Source organism: Cervus elaphus, chromosome 20 (genome assembly GCF_910594005.1).
Source record: "Cervus elaphus chromosome 20, mCerEla1.1, whole genome shotgun sequence".
In the NCBI taxonomy this organism is placed as follows: domain Eukaryota; kingdom Metazoa; phylum Chordata; class Mammalia; order Artiodactyla; family Cervidae; genus Cervus; species Cervus elaphus.
Window position 1 is genome coordinate 127,198,455 of NC_057834.1, and position 19,249 is coordinate 127,217,703.

The following is a 19,249-nucleotide window of genomic DNA, read 5'->3' on the forward strand; positions in this document are numbered from 1 at the left end:
ACTTGATGTGTTATAGCAGTTGGTATTATCTTAACTTACACACCTACACACTCTTTTGGTTGTGATTCTTAGGTAGGAACTTAGACAGGTAGTGAATGAAAAAGGAAATCATCTCTCGAAAGAACTGGAAAGATTCAGATTTTGTAGCCAGTTGCAAAATGCCCAAAATAATCCTTTTCAGGCCAAGGAGATTATAATAATTACAGAATTTGAAGGCTGCAGTTTGCTGGCTACTCTTCAGGGTCAACTTCTGATGCAAGGGGTTCACTGTATGACCCTAGGAGTCACTGAATGGGCTACAGGGGTTCTGAGAGCTCCTGCATTTGTGTGCAAAATTACATATACCAGAAGGAACCCCATGGACAGAAGGAACCCCACTTTTCTTCTCCAGTGTGTCTGTGCTCAAAAAAGTGAAGAATCAGTTGTGAATCTGAACATAAACCACTTAGGTTGATTTAGAGCTGAAATGAAAGCCTGACTTTGCTGAATGTTCTGGATTTCACATTTTTTCCCTGGGGTTTCCAATCCTAAGAGGAAAAGGAGAGCTTTTCCAGAAACCAGTACACTAGCATATGGCATGATTGCCAGTGAGCAAGTAAAATAGCCTGGGTGAGGGAAATCATGAATATATAATACAATAGTCTTGTGGTCAAGTAGCACATTAGGCCAATAGTCTCAGGAGTAAAATCAAGCCTGGGTCCTTGTTTACCATCTGGCCTCGAAGCCTCCTTGCTTCTGCATGTTGAAAGAGTCTTCATCCTTCAAATCTCTTGCTGGGGGCCTCCTTCTTTAACAAGCCTTCCAAGGTTCTGCTTTTCCCTTCTTGATCTCACTTCTCAGTGAGACTCCTGGCCCACATTCTGGCTCATCTCATCTCTTTTAATTATTCTGTACATACAAGGAAATCCTACAAGAGCTGTCACTAGGCTGAAGGCAGAGTTTGTGCAGTAGCCCTCTTTCATATCCACCAGGGATGCTCAGAACAGGACTATCCTCATACTAGACACTCAATACATACATTACTGTACTTGGGGAATCATGGCAAAGATGTAAATGGCGGGACTACAAGATACAGATTCTGACGGGTTAAGACAGTGGCATCTGGGCTTGCTGTGAGTGACCACAATGTGTTGATTGCCTGCTCTGGGCCAGAGTCCAGGCCAGATGCTTATCCACTCATTTAACAAATATTTGTTGAGTGCCTACTGAGTACTCTGTTTTAGATCCTGAGGATGTATCAGTGGGCAAGTTCTTGCCATTAGAGTGGTGACTGAATTTCATCCTGATAAAAGCTGGGATGCTGATGAAGGAAAACAGATTTAGAGACATGAAATTGGGCGCCCTCAATTAAACCCTGGTAAGTGACTATTTAAATGATCTTTTGACTCCAGGTCCCAGAGGCTTGTCGACACACATAGTGTAGGGAGGAGAAATATGCAAGATATTAGAGGCAATTTAACAGAATTCTGTTTGTTGTCTGCTCCCCTCCCCCTCCGTAAGAATGGAAAGCTTTTTATGTCAAAATGTACTATAAGCAAAACAGGAGAACCCAGGGAAAACGTTCACTAATGTGTAATAGACAATGTTAATGTTCTTAATGTAATTTTATAAAATGTAAGAAACACGTTCCAAAATAGAGCGAGGAGAAAAAATGACACGGACACAAAGCAGAAGAGGCCCAGAACATGAAAACCCGCAACACCTCACAAGTGATAGAAAGAAATGCAAAGTATAATAACAACCGGCTTCCCGTTCCCCTATCAAATGGGCACTTTTTCCCAAGGGATGATGCTGGGTGAGCATCTAAGAATGGGATCTTTCACACATGTGTTGCTGTCAGATCATTTTCAGTTCAGTTCAGTTCAGTTGCTCACTCATGTCCGACTCTTTGCCACCCCATGAACCACAGCACGCCAGGCCTCCCTGTCCATCACCAACTCCCGGAGTTCACCTAAACTCATGTCCATTGAGTCAGTGATGCCATCCAGCCATCTCATCCTCTGTCGTCCCCTTCTCCTCCTGCCCCCAATCCCTTCCAGCATCAGGGTCTTTTCCGATGAGTCAACTCTTCGCATCATGTGGCCAAAATATTGGAGTTTCAGCTCCAACATCAGTCCTTCCAATGAATACCCAGGACCGATTTCCTTCAGGATGGACTGGTTGGATCTCCTTGCAGATCATTTTAGGATGGTTTAAAAGTGATTGATTCTTGTACTTCTTTAAAATAACAGATTTAAAAAAAAAAAAATAACAGATTTGAAAATTCTTCCATTTTTTTACCTTTTTAATAGTTTTCCAATTTTTCCACAATGAATATGTATCCTTTTTATAAATAACTATATATATATATACACACACACATGGATTTAAAAATATCCTATACAAATTGAAGGGAAGATGAGGAGGAGCGGTTTTGAGATTTCTAACATGCAGTAGAGCATGGTCCTAGACTCAGAACAGTGTTAGGGCTTCCCTGGTGGCTCAGACATGAAAGAATCTGCATAGGGGACCAAATTTGTTGTCTGTAGTTTCCAGTACCTCACATTGCCCCTCTTTTATGCATCCTCACCTGGCCAATGTATGGCTCTTTTCCTTTCCACTCCTAGTCAGAGCCTGATCATCAAGCCCCCCAACTTTCTGAGTGTGGTCTGAGCAGTTTCTATTGTTGTTGTATGCCTTTTAAGCAGTGATTCTGAACCCCAGCTGTACTCCAGAATCACTTGGGGCTGATTTAAAAAAAGTAGTGAGACCAGGTTGTCCTAATAAGGCTGTCCCCTTGTGACTTGTTGTCTTTTAGTGTTGTTGAGATCCTCTGGATCCAACCAAATCTAGTTACTCTGGGTGTCCAGGTTTAGGTCATGAACATAATACATGCTTGTTGAATTGAGTTAAATAGTTTTGGTCTGCCAGCTCCTTGATCACAAAGAATTCGGATTTTGCCAATCTTTATTATTACTGCTATTTTTTGATGCTAACTCACGTGTCGATAGAGACACATGAGAGGTGTCAGATGTATATCTGCTAGTCTGTACACTGTTCTTTTTTCTTTTAACTTCCTGGGTTGCGATAGCTCAAACTGTCTGCAGTTATTACCAGGTTTACTGCAAAAATTTCAAAGCAAGATGAAGTTTGATTCACTTGGTTAAACAAAGAAATATATTGCATTGCACTATTTGACAGAAGCAATCATTAGCCCCCAGAGAGAAGTGACTGTATTTATCTATCTCTGGCACTTGATAGGTGCCCAGTAAATATAGGCAGAATGAATGAATGAGTGAATGAATGAATCACAAAATTGAAACCCTGGTAGTACAGTATATTTATCTCTTATAAGGGTCTCTAGCTCCTCCAACTACTCCCAGGCTACCTTGCACCACTACATTATTATTTTGGACGGAATATTATTGTTTTGGTGGTGTTTTACCCCAAACAACTTTCAAGCACTAAATATTCTTCAAAGGAAACCAGTTCATGGGCTAGGACAATGCTCAAGAACATTCCCTCTAGAACTGAGGTTCCTATAGATGGTCTGTCATTTTCTCAAACACCAGCATTTGCTCTCACACAAAATTTCCCCTTCCTCTCTCCTCTGACTAAAGACTCTAAAACACAGGTAGGAGCCTCATCAAACTTCTCCTGTTACATTTGCTCTGTCGGCAGACGTGGTACTGTGAAAGCAAATGTCACTGCAGCAGCCATAATTTAAGACGTCCTTTTAAAAAATTCCAATTTCATCATTTCACAGAAGAATAGATCAATATTTCTACAGTTAAGAGTTTAGTTAAAAACCCTGCTGTGCAATGAAATAATGCATCTGCTATTGGCGTAGAGCGACTGGGATGTTAATTCCCTGGTTTTGTGTCAGTTAAGGGCAAATTAGCCTTCCAGCACCAGTCATGACTCATTATGTCATTATGTAGAAGGCACTTACTGTACCTCCACTACTATGCAATTTAGATCCAATAAAAATTGTGACAGCGTTTTTATCCACTTCATTAAGCTACTAATTTCTTGTAAAAAAATGTACATTAATCTTTTTATAGCTTCATGCAGAGTGGCATATTTTTAGACTCTAACATTGATTAGGTCCTGGTTAAGAATAATTTTCACAGTACTTTTAAGAAATGTAAATAAAGTTACAATAATTTAATTTTTCAACATAGTTATGACAGTATTGATCTTAAAATGAACATGTTGGCTGAATTAAATGTGGAGCCCAAATGAAATACAGACTGAATATTTAAACATGCAACAAATTACAAAGCGTGGCTTAACAATACCCTGCAAACAGAATGAAGAGAGGGAGCGTGAACCTCCATGGAAAATATTAATTGCTCACATTTTAAAAGATGTAAATGGGGATTTTTTTTTGACATCTGACTTTTCTTACCCAAATGTTTAAGAAATACAGTAAAAAATTGTCTTTTTCCTTTGATTTTTCATTCCTTGTGAAGTATTAATGACTCTTCTGCCTGAATGCATTAGGGAAAAGTAGAAAAGGGAAAAGTTCTCTCTGCCAGGGCTGCGGTTTTAGTAGGTTAGAGTCGAAGAAGGATGTGCCCAAGGTTTTCAGAGGGTCCAGTGCATGTCAGGGTACCGGCATGGGCAGGGGCTGCTCCTATTCACTCCAAGCACCCATCCTCTCCGAGCTTTTCTGAACAGGGCTGACCAAGCCATGAGTCAAGTCTTCATTGGCTGTAAAGGTGAGCTCTAAATGCTGGCTGGAATTCGATGCAATCACACAGATTTTCCACTAGATCCTGACCTGCCTTGCTGGACTTACCTTCTTGCTCTGGACTCAGAGCTTCTATCTGACTTTGCTCCCATCTGGCAGTGGTGTCTTCTGCTTTCCAAGGCCAAGGAACTCCAGTTCTGTCCTGACCTCCAAACCTCCCCCATTGTAGCCCTTGACAAGTGTCCACTATGCTGCCCCCAAGAGGCATATAAAGAGGGAGAAGGTCTGTGGGATGATTCCGCTTTTATCACAGGAGCTACATGCAGTAGAGGCACAGAGGACTTAGATTCTTCCAGGAAATAACGATATCTCCTCTCCGAGTCTGTCCCTATCTCCCATGTGAAGGCTTTGTGCTGGCCGATTACAAAGGGTGGCTATAGCGCTAATTTTCTGGGACTGAAGACTTTCCTATCAATGAAGCAGTTCCTCCCTAGAACAGCACTTGGTGGGCTGTGAATGGATGCTTCCTGTGTTGGGAAGCTCACTTCTTTTTGTTTTGTTTTTTGAATTTATTGAGCCCTGTATCTCTCCCAAAAGGATTTAAAATGGGATTAGAGAAGAGCTTCTTGCCTTACGATTACTTTTTCACTTTTCATTGAGACAGTATAAGTCAGAGCCATTCTAAAGACAGCATAGGTCAGAGCAGTTCTAAGTGCCACTGCCGGCCAGTCACGTCTCAGTATGAAAGGCCTGGCAGCTGTTGCTAAGAGCAATTATGTTCCCGTTACCGTTGTCCAGGTTCCTGGTTCTGGGAGTCCGTTGTTCCCAGATAGCCCCAGTTCCCATCTCTCTGGCCCTCAGCAGCTCTCTAGCAAGCCCATTGTGGTTGGAAGCACTTGTTCTGCTTTTTGGCTGCCTCAGACCCTGGGCTCAAACAGAGCCTCCTTCCCTGGTGCGTCCCCAAAGCCACTCATCTTTGCAGATGCTGTTGCTGCTTCCCAGCTGTTTACTGCTGGTCCACACTGCTCTCCTAGGAGCAAGGCTGGGGGTTGCTCTTTTCATCTGTGCAGTACTTTACCCATTAAGAGCCGTTAGTCTTAGCCTTCATCTCCGAAGAGCATCACTGCCACTCTGTGAGGCAGAAAGACAAACTTTGACCCAGAGAGGCAACGTGACCAACCCAAGGTCACACAGCTAGCAGTCAGTGGGGCTGGGACTGAAACGCTGGCCTTCTAATTCAAGATCCTGTGCTCAGTATATCAGAGCTTACCAAATGCTTTTGGGAGGAGGGCGGAATAGTGGTCAAGTACTTGGGCACTAGAGCTGGGTAGATTTGATCTCAAATTCCAGCTCTACCAGTTAGTAGGTTACTTAGCTAAGGTGAGCTTAGGTAGCTCACCTAACTTCTCTGAACCTCTGTTTCGTCTTGTATGAAATGGAGATCAATACTTTTTAACATGATTGTGGTGAGGATTAAATGATAAAACATGAAGCACTCTGCCTTGTACCTGAATATACTCCATAAATGGCAGCCATCAACATCATCACCATCATCATTACCACTTCACTCAAAAGCTCACCGTAACCCCATGCAACAGGTATGCATTGATTCATTTATAGCCATTTATTCCCAGGTAGCTCAGTGGTAAAGAATCTGCCTGCAATGCAGGAGACATGGGTTCCATCCCTGGGTTGGGAAGATCCCCTGGAGAAGGAAATCATAGCCCACTCCAGTATTTTTGCCTGGGAAATCCCATGGACACAAGAGCCTGGCAGGCTATATATATAGTCCACGGGGTTGCGAAAGAGTCGGAAATGACTTAGTGACTAAACAACAACAGAAACATAATCATAATAGCGACAGTTAATAGACAGAAAAAAATGAGGCTTGGCATGGTTTGTGAGGATCTCCTGAAAGCCTGCTCTTGTGTTTCTTTCTGCCTGTGCTCAGCACCACTTTGACGAGCCCACACCTACAAGGCTCCCGCCTTCTCCGTTGCCTTCACATGCCCAGGCTCAGGGAGGATGGCCCTATGGCCTGGTGACCCGTGATTCTCAGGGGGCCATCTGGTGACACAAATGCAGTGGCTGAGGAAACGGGATCCAGCCCCGAGGAGGAGCTGAGCTGTGCCCCAGGCACCCAGCCTCTCTCTCCAGGAAGAACTCGTGTTCTGGGGTCACCTAATTACTCCCCGCAGAAAGCTCTTTCAACTTAAGTATAGGGTTCTGGAGATGACGCTGTCTGCAAGGCAACCCCAAGGACCGGCAGGCGGTTAAGTTCTGTTTCTCTTCCAAACAATGATTCTTTCGAGGTTTATATAAATACTCAATCAGTTTCCTATTATGACAATGTGGAGGAGCAGTTGACTGCATCTTCATAATTAAGACTTGAAGAAAAGTCAACGGCAGTGAATAAATTAGATGTTTTTGCTCTTCCTGTCTTGCTCTTCCTTGTGTATATATACCTCAGTCTCCTCCCGGGACCAGCCTACTAGCTGGGCCCCGATTCCCTGGCGGGCCTGTCCCGAGCATCAGGCTACAGGGGGAGGAGGGCTCTGGGCCGCCCTCACCCCACCAGGCTGCCAAGTCCCGGAGTAGGAGGGGTTAAGGCTCAAGGGCTTCTCTGCCAGATGGCGTTTGATACGAATATTGACGTTAATGGCGTTTGGATAATGACGCTGTCTGTGGCAGGGGCTTTATTACTGTTATGAACAGTGTGGTCCTGGAGGGAACCATTCCGATTAGTTACCTTTGTGTGTGAGTTGCAAATGTTTAACAGACAATTATCAGGAGACGGTGTTCTAGGGGATTCAGGGTATCCCTGGATTCCCAGGCAGGTTCTGAAAGCAGTTCGTGCCGCAGAGCTCAGCGCCTTGGAGAAGTCGGTTGGGGCTGCCTGAGATCATTGCGTTGTGTGCAGAAGCCGGTCACCCCGGTCTTCCCTGTTTGTCCTCTGACAAGGCTTCCCCGTTCTTGGAGGTTCTGCTTTGTTGCAACCTCTCCACATCAGATACATCAAAACCCTACCTCTTACACTTCCTGGGGGAGTCTGAGCCTCTTCCTCCTATTAAAAATGAATAATAAAATCCTCCGCTTTCATCCTAATGGGGTTAGTAGGAGGTGTTTAGCTTTTTATAGCTACCTAGATGATGGAAGGAGGCACATGAAGCCATCACAAAATTAAGGAAGAGGTCATCATCAGAAGGCCAGGGACTGAAGTCTTTTAAAAGCATTTCTGGTCTTAATTCAAAGCATCTCTCTGGAGAGCTTCAGTGAGCAGAGGCCATGGGTTTCCTCTGTTGGAACCAAAGCTTTGGCAACACGGGGATGTGTGTATAGCAGGTTTCTCTGCAAGTCCTGTGCAAGGAGCAGTACCTTCAGAGCGAACAGGACCCTTTCAAGATGGACTTTCTGGTGGAGGGTTAGGGCCGTTTCCCTGCATCATGCAAAAGCCTTTTACCCTTGTGAGAAATGAATGAATGAATGAATGAATGGGACCTTAGGTGTTTGGTGGGTCCTGGAATGGCTTAAGAGCACAGGCTGGCCTTGGCTCTGGATCAGATGCTCCCGGGATCCTAGCTCTCAGGCAAAGTGGGAAATCAGGAGGCTGAACTGAACTTCTGGAAACAGCATAAAAATGGATTGTTGTGTGTGCTCCCAGTGCAGCTCTAAATCTGAATACAAAATAGAGAAGATGCTCTTTTGCTCCTTTCAGACTAATGATTTTGTCCTTTTTCCCTCTCCTCCTCATTTTATTTCTTCATCTATAACATCTACAAGAGGGCAGCCAGACTAATAAAACTGTGCTAAGCTCGCCTAATGCCAGCCATTGATCCAAGGGTGGGACCCGATTAATCAATGAGATTTTAGCAGTGTTCATGTCCCCAAGGGCCATCAGGCCCAAAGACAGCTCTTGCCTTCACCAAGGGGAGACATCTGAGAACTGAAGGCACTGGGATTCTCTGGGCGTGGATGCTGGGAGGTGGTGAAAGACAGGGTGCTTATGGCAGTTTCAGACAGCCACCTGGAGTGTTTGATGGCCTTGCTTTCAGGATATGCACTCACTTCCTCTGCAGTGTGACATCACTGTGAGATTTGCTGGGCCCCACAAGTATGGGTCCTTTGGGAGATGGAAGGGGATTTCTAGAATAGAGAAAACCTCACTCAACATGCAAGATGCCTCTCACATAACTACAGACCTGGGGAATCGTCTCTTCTAACCCCCTCATTGTGTACTAGAGGAAACTGAGGCCCAGAGAGGGAAGGGACTTGTCCAAGGTCACACAGTAAATTAGTAATACTACAGAACCAGAATTCCAGCTCCTGGGCTGAGCTCTTCCTCATCTGTGTTATCTATAAAGCTGAGTCAGGATTAGAATCTGTTGCTGTCACGTGAGAGAATCAAAGGGTTGATACAGCTGTTACAGAGAATCCAGGAAGGGTATAAATACTCAAACTGAAGGATTCAGTTTGAAAAAAATTGTAATACATTAAAAAATAGGTTGGATATTACTTTTCTACCTATTTCTTGAACACGTTTTTATTGTGAGCTATTGCACATATATAGAAATGTGCATAAAGCAGACATGATTTGACAATTAATATATAAAGCAAATAATTTTGCAGCCACAATCCACGTTAAGAACTAGAGTATTACCAGCTCCCTCAAAGCCCACTGTTTGCCCCTCCCTTATCTCAACCCCCTCCCTCCTAGAAATAATCCCTTTCTTGACCATTATCCTTCCTTTCTTCATAATCCTACCCAAATAGCTTATTGCTGTTTGCTTTTAAACTTTGGATAAGTGGAATCATCTTATATGTATGTGTCTTATTTCTTGGTTCCAACATTATGAGATTCATCCATGCTGTTTCCTATAGTTGAATTTCATTCATTTTCATTGCAGGCATTTTTTCCTTTTACATGGGAATTACCTTAAAGAAACTTATTAGAACCCAGCCTTGTGAAATAAAGCACGATAAAACTCAGCTTACAGGGCAGGAGCTGGAACAAGGGTGCCTCAGAAAGGTTATTCTTTGGACTTTGGTTCTGGATGCTCTGATCAAATGCCATCCTCTTTTCATAGCATTAGGGACCTGATTGCTTTATGTATTCCCTCAGAGCATACACTAATTTAAAGGACACAGGATTGTGCTGGGGTCCAGGTCTCCACACAGCCAGGCCAGGGAAAGGGAATTCCTAATTCCTTGCTTTGCAAAGCAGAAACCAGACTTAAACTGTGAGCCCCCTAAGGGCAGGAGGTGTTTTATTTGCCTTACATCATCAGGACCCAGTATAGAGTCAGTCCACAAGTCACGCTAGTGGTAAAGATCCTGCCTGTCAATGCAGGAGACATGAGATTTAGGTTCAAACCCTGGGTTGGGGAAATCCCCCTGCAGAAGGGCATGGCAACCCACTCCAGTATTCTTGCCTGGAGAATCCCATGGACAGAGGGCTACAGTCCATGGGATCGCAAAGAGTGGGACACTAGACTGACACAACCTAGCACGCATGCACAGTAGGAGAGCAATAAAAATTTGCCCACTGAAGGAAAGAATAAAAGTTATTCAGAATAACCCTCTTTAGGATGCCTGAATTTCCTCAACAATATAGCCTTTAGTGACCAGTGAGGGAGGAACTATTTCCTTGGTGGGCTGATGGAGGCCCCCCAAATGCAAAAACCAGCTTAGTGATGGAAGCAGGAATCTGGATCATCCTTAGTGCATTTGTGTCTTATATTCAAAAAGACCTTAGAAAGGTCAGTGTTAACCAGAGACTCACCATTTCTCAAGAAATTACATAAAAGGGAGTGCAGGGAAGAGAGGTTTATTAAAAACAAACACAGCCTGCAAGGTGCTTTTGCAGGGAGCTCCGGCGAGCTGGGTGGGGCTGCTCCAGGTCTCCTGATCTGAGGGGTAGGGTTTGTAGCCACTGCAGCTTCTCCCGCTGGCACTGAGCTTCCTGCTTTGTCGGGAGCAGCATAAAAGTGAGGCTCTCTCTGCTGCTTTGTGGGTTGCACTGGTTGGACAGCAGTCTGATGGGCTATCTGTGTTCTCCTCAGACTAAGGGTGCTCAGTGATCCCCACCTTACCCAGCCAGGTCAGGTATCACCATGGCTACCACGTGCAGCATATGTCTATACATATTGTTGAATTGTTTTTAAGCTTTTTTTTTTTTTTTAAAGCTCATCCGTTGAAGAAATACTGTGAAATATTTAGGCTACTCAAAGATCAACCCTTAGCCCCACCCTCCAGAGCCACTGGAAGCTTCCAGAACTTTTATCGACTCCATCCTTGGAAGTTAAAAATCTATACTCTTGCTTTTTTTTCTGTAATTTGCATGGATTTATTTCTAGGACAGTTCATTAAGTCAAACTTACCCAACCAGATGTGAATTCGGTGTCTGTTTTGATCACCAGGTTTTAGCTAAGGGTTTGGTAGGTACTTGGTGATGGGTAAATATTTGTTGAATGAATGATGGGTGAATGCTGAGGGGTCTGACTCAGCTGCGGACTGAAAGAAAAAGACCAGTCCTCCTCTAACCCTGTGCAGGTCTCAGTCAAGGGCAGTTCAGAGCTCTCGGCCGGGAACCACCGCCTGGAAGCCCCGGGTGAGCCCTGGAAGGCGCCGCGGGGAGGCCCGACTTCCTGGAAAGCTTCGCTTGGAATTGTCTTCAAAAGCTGCGACGCAGCCCCCGGAGTTTGAGCACGAATAAATCATTAGCATTTTATTTACAATTCTGGGTTTACAATTCCTAGAAAAGGATCCTGCTGTTCAGTGCGGATTCCTGCTTTGCTGGCTTTCCTCAGCGCCGCCTTCTTCTCCCGTCTTCGGGGGACTGGGTTTGCTCAAGACTCATTTGGGCAGGAGTGGGGTGTGAAGGAGGCGCGCGGAGGGCTGGCCTGGAGGAAGGGGCTGCACCTCTCTCCCCGACACATCTTTCCCGACGACCCTGAGCGGAGAAGTCGTTCCCTCTCCGTTTTACCAGGAAAACAGGTTTGATTCAAAAAGGGTCGGGGGCTTGTCCAGGGTCACACAGCTTGCGGTGAAGTTTGCACCGAGTCCTTGGCTTCCAAACCCTGCCGGGCTGCAGCGGACCCCGGGATCCCCCCGGCTCGGGTCCCCCCGGCGCCCGCCCACCGCGCCCGCTAGATGGCAGCCTTGGTCTCCGCCGCGCGCGCGGCCAGCTAGGGCTCAGCGGGCGCCGCCGCCACGCTCCAGAGGGTCCGGCCGGAGGCCCCGCGGGCTGCTCCCAGGGAGGCGCTGCCGTGGGTATCCAAGGCCGGGAGACAGGGTCCAAGTGACCAGCGGAAGAGGGTTGCTGGAAGCGGTCCAGGCTCCCCTGCCTGGAATGAACGGGGTCTTGTTCCGGGCTCTCCTGGCGCGGGGTCCGAGAGAGCTCCGGGATTCTCCGCGGGGTGGCGGCGCTTTCAGCCCTGGCAATCCAGGGCGCGCGGGCGCAGGGCCCTCAGGGAGGCCACCTAGCCTGTCCTAATCCGATCCCTTTAGACGTGGCCCACGGTTAAGCCTTCCCCCTTCTCTCTGCCCCAGACTTGAGCGTTCTGAGCCTCACACTAGGGGCGTGGTGACCCTGGGCCAGTCCCTGCTGGCCTTTCAGTCACAGCGAAGCTTGGTCCACCAAGACCCGCAGGGGCCGACAGAGTCACCCCTCCTCTCCCCATCCCCACAGCCCCACCTTTGGGGAGCAGAGACTGGCGTGTCTCTGAGGCTAGCACACCTTGGGACCTGGGCCCAGCCACTGGAGAAAGACGTTTGTGTAGAGAAGGGGGCCACGGTGGTCCTGGGTCAAATCCTGTCCTTCCTGAGTAGGGGGAAGGTAGGATCCAGGGGCCTGTGGTCAGTCCTGTTGTCTCTGGAGTGTGTGATATGAATTTTTGAATTTGTTTCATTGGCCTCTTTCTTTTGGGCTCCAAGGTTTTCTTTTGGGAGCAGGTGAGGTTTACAAACACCCTCTCCCCTCCCTTCTCCAGTCAAATCCCTTCTCTCCAGGTGCCTTCTCTGCTTTCTAGAAGGAAGGGGGCTGCACTGGAATTTGTCTTGGCCTAGCGGCCGTCTTTATGCACTAGTCAGGGACAGACCTGATCTGCTTCAGATTCTGAGAAATTGGGCCTTGTCGTGGCACTTGCGGGGAGGGGTGGTCACTGAGGACCCTGGAGAAGGCCTTTCTCAAGGTCACTCCCGGGCATCCATGTGTCCCGCACAGCTGCAAGCCTTGTTCCAAAGACTTTTCTACTTTAGATCTGAGAGCCTTGCAAAGTTCTGCAGTTTGCTTTGGTTTGGAGAAGCATCTGAACATTCTTGGTAGAAGGCCTGGGTCTAGGAATTGGGTCAGGCATGGAAGGGACATTGTTTCCCCTGCTGTGGGTCTCCAGGCCATGCCTTCCCCAGTCTCGGCCGTGCAGGTCAAGTCCAATGAGGACAGGTCTGTGGAGTTAGGTCATGGTGATGGGTTAGGTCAGGGATGAGAACAGCCCCTGATCCCATTAGTGAGGCAGGGAGAGGGGCCTGCCAGCCAGTGTAGGCTGGTGCAGGTAACTGGGTATCCACCACATCCCCCTCTATTAAGACCACAGTTTCCATGACACAGCCGCTCTCTAATGGAGCCTGTCAACTCAGAGCCCTGCGAAAGTAGGATACCGGGCGTTAACCGAGCCTTACCCACGCAGGACGCAGACGGCGGTTTCGAAGGGGACTTGGACTTGGCACCTATCAGGCCCGCCATCAATTACTCGGTAATTATTCCGCACAACCTTGCAATCGGCCCGGGGCCGGCGTGCCCACCGGCGGACAGAGCGGGGAAGGTTGAGCGTCCCCCGGGGGCCCCAGCGCGCGCCGCGGGCGGAGAGGGCCTCTCCGAAGCCGCTGGAAAGGCCCCCTTTGACCGCGTGCCTGGGCCTAGCGCCGCCGTCTTTATTGGCAGCCGCAGAGGCTGTTTGGGGAAATGGAAAAACTTGTGTCGGCGGCGTCAGTCTTGCAAAGAGGGTAGCCAAGCAGTTTGCAGCGCGTTCTGTTCCTCGCGCTGCCGCCACCGCCCCGGCTCCTCGGAGCCTGCAGGGGAAGGGAGAGGGGGAGGAGGTGACCGAGTTCACGTCCCCGCCGCCGCCTCTCCCGGAGTGATGGATGGCTGTCTTCCCGGGCGGGGGAGCGCCCGCACAGCTCCCTCTGCAGGGAGCGCCGCTCAGCCTCCCACACCAGGCGCTGTGGCTTCAGCAAGCTCCCTTTCCCCCAGTGCTCGGGGAAGATGGGCTCTGGGTCAGTTAACCTGGCCGGTTACTTTGTGTTAATGAGGCCAGTCTTTTCCGTTTCATCCCGACCTGTGCCAGTCTTGCTTAAACGTCCGTCTCCCTCTCCGGGCTCCGCTGACCCCACCTTTTACTAGTACCAACCCTTGAGGGTCTTCTGTCCTCAGATGCCTTAGGCTCAGGAGGTAACGAACAGTACTCACCTGAGTTCCCTTGGGATGGCACTTTGCCCTTGGGCTAGGGAACAACTCACCCCTGGGAAGACAGATGAGAGATGGTGGGTATCCATCCCTCTCTTCTTTAAGAGATTCCATTAATTGAAAGCTCTAGTTAAGCAGTTAATTACAGAAATAGATTCTATTTTGTCTTTCTTTTCTCCCTATCCCCAAATGGCCTTAATAAATCTTCAGTAGCTGGGAATTCCGAGATCAAAACCAGGGGGTGGGGCTGAGGGTTGGGGAAGAGAAACCCTTCCTATTGGAAGGTGCCTTTATTTTGCAGTTTGTCTCCTGTTAGGAGATCCTTGGGTCTAGCTCATGAGGCAAAATCAAATCCCAACTGTTGGTCTCAGGGCAGGATGTGTGGATGCTATTGCATTTGGGGGCCAGTGTACTTGAAAATCAACCTCCCCAACAATAATGATGATGAAAATAATAACATGAGGCAGCTAACATTTCTTGGGCACCTAGTATGTGTCAGGTACTGTGTACTCTGTCTCCGGTATCTTATTTAATCTTCAGAGCAGACCTATAAATTAGGTGCTATTGTCATCTCCATTTGGCAAGGGAGGAAATTGAGGCTCAGAGAGGTTAATTAACTTGCTTATGGTGACACAGCTGCAAAGGAACAGAGGTGGAACTCAGCCTAAGTCTTTCTGATTTCAAAACTCTGGACTTATTCGCTCTGCTTTATTGTTACAGAAACTTGCAGTTATTTGCTGCAAAGCACATTTGTATGTTGGGAAATACCCTTTACCATTATTTTACAATTTTGCAATGAGTGGCTGTTTGGTTTTGCCGTTTCTCTCTTTCTCTTTCTCTTTTTTTCAAAATAGAGTGAAAAAAAAAAAAAAAAAAGCCCCAGCTCTTACTTTCCAATGGGTCAGCCAGCTCAGAGGAGGAAGAAACTGCTGAGTTTCATTGCTGGCTTGTATAACAGAGAAGTTGCCTTACAATTATTTGTCTTAAAAGTGATCGATTAATTTAACTAATATTTAATGCACTTACTGTGAAGTCTTATGGAGTGTCTTCCTTTTGCCACTGTGCCTTTTTTACAGAGTGGAGCTGGATGAATCTGTCCTCCCTGGGTACCCACTGTACTTGCCCTTCACCCTCTGTGAGGATGGGGAGGGCTACCCAATGAGAAACCTCTGCACAAGCTGTTCAACCAAGTTGGCTGTGAGTTGGCCCAGAGCCATGGAGAGTGAGAAACTTTCAAATTTCAAAACTGCCCTGGGCCAATTTAATAAACTTCTGCCACCTCCATCCTCTCCACATTTTTGAATTCTCAAAAATGCACTCCCATCTAAGATGCGTACAAGAGTGGAAGGATTTTGGAATATTAATAATGCAGACTTTTACAGCACAGCAAGGTGAATTCTCAAGGGGTAGCGGTTAACATCTGCTTTCTCTTTCCCAAGATAACAATGGGGAAGCCTGTGCTCTGCACACACACACACACCAAGCCAGGACTGTGAGAGCCGAATTTTTCTCTCAGCAAAGAGGTATATTGTCCCTATATCTGGCACTAGAAACAATAACCAGAAAACTTGGATGTAGCAAGAGTGACAGTGATAGAAGTTAAAAAAAACCAACAAAACAAAGCCAAATCTCTCATGGGGCTGTGAACAAGACCCTTTCTTGCAGGGGGTCTGAATGATGGTAAGAAGCTCTCTGTTTCCTCCCAGTGGGGCAATTCTTAGCAATCAGCATCAGAGTTGTGGTCCTGACATGTCCCCTGGGGAGCAGCAGGATGCTTTGTATCAGGAGACAAACAGAGATTCAGCCTCTGGTTCTAGACACAGGCTCTGGGGCATTCTGAGGGGGTCTTGTGCATGTCTTCTTTGAGGGTTTCTCTGCTTCTGCCATCATCTCTGCTCTCCATGGTAAAGACTATGGCTGCCAGTGAACTCTGGAAAGAGAGGAGCCTGGGTCCCCATCCCAGATCTGCCCATGCGAACCTCAATAAGTGAACTCTCTAAGCCTCTGTCTTCTTAGTTACAAAATGGGGATAGTAAAACTGGCCTGGTGGGTTGTGGGTTGCTTAGCACAGAGTATGGCTCAGTACAAGGTAGCTATTTTTTAAAAATCACACATAAATAGCTACAGTCCACACTTGTTTTCTAAGACCCATTTCACACCCTTTGAGCTGTTCATTTTAGAGAATAAAATGCTCTGTAACTTGGGAAGAAACTAGGTGACCCAGAATATAATTTCTGATCTAGCCTCACCCTATAGATTCACTTGAATAGTTTTATGGAAATGATCCAGAGTCAAATCTAGAAGCGGTGCAGATATTCTTTTAAAGGGAATCTCTTGGTTAGTTTTATTAGTTAAAAAAAAAAAATGACCTAGAAGTTATTTTTAAAAATGAAGGGTGCCAACCTCGTGCTTGTAGCTACCTAGGGACTCATCATGCAATTTTGGGGCTGAAACAAATATTCTTATATGTTGCAGCAATATCTTGTGGCTCAGAGAAATGTGAAGAAATGGTCAGGCTTCATCATACAAGTGCCAGCCTAGCTGAATATTGGAAGCCCTGAGCTCGCATACTGGCTTCTTGGTTTCTATCTTTCGCTTGCATAATGCAATTTAAATCCCTTGTTAATTTCCAGGTCGAGTTTCATTCATGAGGATAATCTTTAATTGATGTTAAATATAGGGATCAAGTTAAGTGCATTATTTCTTTTTTACAAAGTGCTAATTGTTCATGTTCTCATAAATTATTTTCTCTTCTCATGTAGCAGGTTTTATGAAAGAACTTTTCAGCCAGTGCTTTTAACCTCATTGTATGAATATTATCCTGTAATCAGCAGGTCGTTCAGATCCTTCCTGTGCTGGTGATCTTTATGTCACCCTTCAGAGCAGAAAGGAGAAGAAAAATGAGCTCGTTTGGAGCATATGAATATATGAGTGGCTCATGGACATTAAAACAAATTTTATACCCAAATATTTGAAACTTTAAGAGCATCTTTTCTGCTGCTCTGTTCCTACTAAGACTCTTCAGGGATTCAGCCTATATCTACTCTTTTTTTTTTTTTAAAGTCTGAGCAAGTTATTGATTTTTATCTTATTTAGTTTTGTGATAAAATATACATTGCATAAAAGTTACTATCTTAACCATTTTTAAGTGTATAGTTCAATAATGTTAGTTACTTTCACGGTGTTGTGCCACCAATTTTCTGAATGCTTTCTATCATGCAAAACGGAAACTGTATCCACTAAACAACTACTCCCCATTCCTCCCTCCTGGCTTCCCCTGATACCACCATTCCATCTTTGCTGTCTATGAATTTGACTACTCTAGGTACCTTGTATAAGTGGAATCATATAGTTAATATTTTGTGACTGGCTTATTTCACTTGGCATAATGGTCTCAAGGTCCACCCATCCATATGTCAGAATTTCCTACCTTTTTAAGGCTGAATAATATTCTATTTTATGTAGATACCGCACTTTGTTTATCTAGTTACCTGTTGATGGACTCTTGGGTGGCTCCCACTTTCAGCTGTTGTGAAAAATGCTGCCGTGGACATAGATATATAGCCTGAAACTACTTCTGATTGTTTCATTTATTCTAAAAATGTTTAAACCATGCTCAGGAAGGACCCTGTGTTGAGCTGTCAGGAGGAAGATGCTATGTCCTCCTTCAAGGTACTTGCATCAGGAGAAAGACAAGGCGATAGTAATACCAACTGTTTATGGGGCTTTAACGTACATCATTTTATTTAATCTTCACCAAGACCCTCTGACGGAGAGGCTGTGTTACTCCTGTTTTGCATCCTAGGAAAGTGAAATTCAGAACCATTATGTCACTTGCCCAAGATCATCACAGTCCAGGAAACCAGGATTTGAACCTAGGTCTATTTGACTCAAAACTTGCATCTTTTCTTTTTGCTACGCCTGGCTTGCAGGATCTTAGTTCCCTGACCAGGGACTGGACCTGGGCCCGCTGCAGTAGAAGCACAGAGTCCTAACCACTGGACTGCCAGGGAATTCCCCAAACCTGGATTCTTGACTCAAACAATATTGTGCCTTTTGGGACAGCATAACCTGCCCCACCACCCCAGGAAACAAAAAAGAGGGGAAGACCACCGACATCGTGCTGGGAGAGTGCGGAGGGGATGAGATGTCCTCTTCTTGGGACTGGAGCAGGCTTCTTGGAGGAAGTGATGTTTGGGCTAGGAGAAGCAGGAGGATGTGGGTGGGCAGAGATGGGAGGGAAGAAAATGTCACAGAAAGGATTATCATGAACAAACAAAGGGGAGAGAAAGCATGAGGATTCAGGGCAAGGCAAGTCCTTTGGGTGAAGTGTGAAAGGCTGAGAGAGGGGGCTGCAGAGAGACCCATGAAGTCTAGCCGTTAGAGCTGGAAGGGCCGAGGGATGTGGACGCTCTTTTCTCAGAGGAGGAAGTCAAGGTCCCAGGAGGAAAACGAAGTTTCAGATAGCCAGACTCCAGACCAGTGCTTGCTCCACAGCAAATTGGAAAAAGGTCGAGGGGTCTGGCTGTGGGGATGATGGGAAAGCCTTGAAGATGGTTGAGCAGAAGTATGATGTGGTGTGGACTCCCTGGGCATTTGATCTTGTATCCTGAGCCCCAGAACCCCAGGGTGGTCCGAGACAGTGAGGGGCAGTATTACCCACACCAGGGCTGTTGTGACTCTGCCCCTTTCTGTTGCTCTCTGGGCCAGTGCTGAGTAGCCCCCTCCCCCAAATCCTGCTGTTGTGTGTGTGTAGTCGCTCAGTTGTGTCCAACTCTTTGTGACTCCATGGACTGTATCCCTCCAGTCTCCTCTGTCCATGGCATTCTCCAGGCAAGAATACTGGAGTGGGTTGCCATGCCCTCCTCTAGGGGATATTCCCAACCCAGGGCTTGAACCCAGGTCTCCCCCATTGCAGGTGGATTCTTTACCTTCTCAGCCACCAGGAAAGCCCCCAAATCCTGCTAGAAGCTAGTAATTGTCTCCCAGGAAACTAGTGAATTTTCTTCTCCCATCACAGGTAAATTTCCAGACTTTTAAAAAACCACTGGAGGCAGTATGTGTGAGGGAGGTTAGGAACACAGCCTCGGGAGTCAGACAGATGCTAGTTGAAC